At 45.5% G+C, this 4,230-nt stretch overlaps 1 long non-coding RNA gene across 1 annotated transcript; it reads right to left on the bottom strand.

Moving 5' to 3' along the window:
* Nucleotides 1–244: 244 nt before the first annotated feature.
* On the bottom strand, nt 245–3,044 carry LOC129050154 (uncharacterized). Its single transcript, XR_008513679.1, has 3 exons — nt 2,912–3,044; nt 2,593–2,695; nt 245–1,061 (listed from the first exon to the last, which is right to left on the bottom strand). It is a non-coding gene; the product is annotated as an uncharacterized LOC129050154 (long non-coding RNA).
* Between the last annotated feature and the right edge of the window lie 1,186 nt (nt 3,045–4,230).

The following is a 4,230-nucleotide window of genomic DNA, read 5'->3' as shown; positions in this document are numbered from 1 at the left end:
GAAAATTAAAAACGTGTGGCCGTGAGTGGCACAGAAGGGCAGGCAGGAATGGACTTTGCCGTTCTCACAGTAGTACACAGGCAGAAGGCTGCTGTTGAATGGACACACTAAAGGAAAAAAGACTCCCTCCTCCTCTAATGTTTGGGGATGTTCTTTGAGATCCTCATTTTGAAAAGGTGTGATTATCAAAACGTCACTCTTAAGAGAGGGAACTTCTGTGTTGACTGAGACGCTTATTAAGATCCATGATACATATTATTTAATTTACTCATCACAATGACTTCATGATATGGGCATTGTTTCCCCTTGATTTACAGATAAGGGGATGAGGTACAGAAAAATTAAGTGGCTTGCCCTTGGACATATAGCCAGTAAGTGGCAGAATTAAGGATGAAACAGCCTGTTCCTCTTCCTGTGTTCCCGCTCTTTCCCCTAGATGCACTGCCAGTAGATGCATGAATTGAACTTCCAGCCACTTCCCAAATAATGCACATGTGATGAAGCAGAGATTTACAATCCTTGCATCAGCCCCTGCCAGCAGACCTCTTGATGTCTGCTTCCTTTTCCCCAGTCACACAGAGAGGTTGATTCCTTGGGAAACTGAGTGACTGTTGTAGGCAGCAACTGTTCCTTCAGCTGAAAGGCGTGCAGAGTCAGACTAGGGTGGCTGGCTTCGGCCCATGGGCAAGTTTATGGGTCCGCGGGGAGAAGGCAGCCTCTGTCCTCTATCCCTTTCGCATATGCAGTTCTTGGTTACAGAAAATCCAGTTGTTCTTCTTTTCCCAACTGGGAGAGATCTCTGTATCCTACAGTAAACTTCTTGGTAACCTGGGCTCTCCTGAGTAGGTCTCTGATCCTCAAGGAAGGGAAAGGTAAACACTCACTAACATGAACACACTGGCAGTCAGACACACATCACACACACAGAGGTGGCACACAAGCTACACACTGACACAGAGCAGAGACAAACACACACTTGCAGAGAACCTGCCTCCTGGAATATGAGAGCTCAGGGAATCCGTCGAGATCAAGGGTTTTCGAACTATGCCGCGTGAGTTTTTCTGCAAAGGGAAGTCACAGAAAATAATGAAGCAATTTCCTACCAAAGGGAATATTGTAACAGCTAGAGATAATTGTAGAAAAGTACACTGAAATTATGAGGTGTCATTTTCCCTCTATCAGACTGGCTAAGATTTGGAAGTTTGATAATGCACAACGTAGGCGGGGGTGTAAAGATACAGCATGTAGCAGAAAAAGTAAATGATTGCAATTCCAGGGAAGAGAGCTCAGCAAGGTATATCAAAATGTTAAATGCAGCTACCCTTAAACCTAATGATTCCACTCCTAAAAAGTTTACACAAACACACACACACACACACAATACTGATTAAGGAGGTTCATTGTAGCATTTGTTTATATTACCATAAAATTAGAAACAACTAAAAAAAGTCTATTAATAGAAGCCTAGCCAAATAAGTTAAGGGACAGCCATACCATGGAATACTCTTAATCACTTAAAATGCTGAGGTGGACCTCTATGTTCTGACATCAGAAGATATCCACAATGTATTGTATCCTGTTTGTGTTTTTAAAAATACGTGTTTGCAGCTAGGTGTGGTGGCTCATGCCTGTAATCCCAGCACTTTGGGAGACCAAGGTGGGCGGATCACTTGAGGTCAGGAGTTCGAGATCAGCCTGGCCAATATGGTGAAACCCCATCGCTACTAAAAATACAAAAAATTAGCCAGGCGTGGTGGTGGGTGCCTGTAATCTCAGCTACTCAGGAGGCTGAGGCAGGAGAATTGCTTGAACCAGGGAAGCAGAGATTGCAGTGAGCCGAGATCACGCCATTGCACTCCAGCCTGGGTGACAGAGCAAGACTCCATCTCAAAAAATATGTGTGTGTGTGTGTGTGTGTGTGTGTGTTTGCTATGTGCAGCGGCTCACGCCTATAATCTCATCACTTTGGGAGGATCACTTGAGCCCAGGAGTTCTAGACCAGCCTGGGCAACATGGTGAAACCCCATCTCTACAAAAATTAGCCAGGTGCGGTGGTATGCACCTGTAATCCCAACTACTTGGGAGGCTGAGGTGGGAGGATAGCTTGCGCCCAGAAGGTAGAGTTTGCAATGAGTGGAGATTGGGCCACTACACTCCAGCCTGGGTGACAGAGCCAGACCCTGTCTCAAAAAATATATGCATATGTTTGTATATATCCGTAGAGTGTCTATTGGGTACATAAGAAACTGTTACAGTAAGTGGCTCTGGAGAATGAGAAGGGGACAGGGAGAAAGGGGAAGAGAAAGGAAACAAATGCTTTACTTAACTTTCTGTACTATTTGACATCTTTACAGTAAGCATATATTAGCTGTATAATACATTATTTTAACCCTCTGAGATGTTAAAAAATATATTCGAGTCAAGCGCAGTGGCTTACGCCTGTAATTCCAGCACTTTGGGAGGCCAAGGTGGGCAGATAACTTGAACTCAGGAGTTCTAGGCCAGCCTAGGCCACATGGCGAAACGCTATCTCCACAAAAAATACAAAAATTATTTCTGGGTGTGATGCTGTGCGCCTGTACTCCCAGCTACCTGGCAGGCTAAGGTGGGAGGATCATCTGAGTTTCGGGAGGTCAAGGCTGCGGTGAGCTGAGATCATGCCACTGCACTCCAACCTGGGCAACAGAGTGAGATCCTGTCTCAAAAAATAGAAAATTAAAAATTAAAAAATAAAATATCTATCTATTAGATAGATAGATAGATAGATAGATATTAGGGTTTGCTGTTACATTTCACTTAGAAAAAGAGTTCCACCACTAAAAAGTTTGAAAAACCTTTATGCAACTCAAGCCTGTTGTATAAGCAGCCAGGAAAAATTGTGAAAGACTTTTGAAATGGGGAGAAAATGTACCCTGTGGAATGCAGGCCTGGTGTGCCCTTCCAGGTTATGTCATTCTATGGTAGTCTCCATTTCTCATTGTCTTTGAATCTGTAAACTGTAGAAAACTGAAAATAATACAAATTATTATTGTCTATGGCAATGCAAACAAGTTTTGTCAGGTGGAGATGCAAGTGATCCCCCGCACCCCGCCCCGCCCCCCACCAAACACACACACACACACACACACACACACACACACACACAGTGGATGAAGCCAGTTTTGTATCAATTAACAAACTTACTTCATTATTTCTGATGCCAATGTGTGTATCTGGCCTTTGTGTTGTCCTTTGAATCAGTTTTTAACTTCATTAACTAATGAGTTAAATAAAATCTTTGACACTTGTTCATTTTTTATTTGTATGACAGGCATGATTTCTTCCTTGAAAAAATAATCATTTAGTGGCACTTGCCTGTGGTCCCGGCTACTGGAGAGGCTGAGGTGGGAGGATCGCATGAGCCCGGTAGGTGAGGCTGCAGTGAGTGGTGATTGCGCCACTGCACTCCAGCCTGGGTGACAAAGTGAGACCCTGTCTCAGAAAAAAAAAAAAGGATCATTTAACAAACCAGAAAAACAAACAAACAAACCAGAGACAACGAAGACTATGAGGAAGAGATTTATTTACCCAAGGTTAGACGCCTGTTGTAACAAATACAGCACCAATCCCTAACCCTCAAATGTGAGCTTCTGGACTGAATTCCTTGGCTATTGTATTTACACCATCAAGTAACAAGTATTGAAGTCATTTTCTATTTGACTTGACCATTTACCCTACACAGATATATTCTTCATTTAGAAGATGCTTTCCCACAAATATATACACACAGAGACTTACACATGCACAAACACAAACACCTGCGGGCATCCACAGGCCCCCCCCCCCCCACGCTGACTCGCTGCACAAACTCCCACACAGATCCAGAGCTCCCCTCCCCGCCACTGGGACAGCCGCCCTCCCAGTGCCAAGCCTGCTCTTGGTTCCTTCATCTCAGCGGAGCTTAGGATTGGGGATGGAGCAAGGCCGCTTCCTGCGGACCCTCGCCTGTGCCACGCAGGGAGAAGAGGTGGCTCCCTCACTTATAATCATTGGCCAGGGGTCAGAGTGGCTCTGGGGTGCGACGCTGAGGGGTTCAAGGGGATGGAGGCCAAGCCCCATCCTCAAAGACTGCCGGTCGTGGAAGAGGCCCGCACACGGGCGGAACTAGGTCCGCTGTGGAGCCACGTCCCCGAGTCCTGGGGTAGTCCGGGAAGGCTGCCCGGAGGCGGTGACCTCAGGGCTGAGGTTTGA

The sequence above is a fragment of the Pongo abelii genome, chromosome 16 (genome assembly GCF_028885655.2).
Source record: "Pongo abelii isolate AG06213 chromosome 16, NHGRI_mPonAbe1-v2.0_pri, whole genome shotgun sequence".
NCBI classification, from domain to species: Eukaryota; Metazoa; Chordata; class Mammalia; order Primates; family Hominidae; genus Pongo; species Pongo abelii.
Note: the sequence above shows the minus strand (reverse complement) of the source record. Positions and strands in the feature narration are given on the sequence as shown.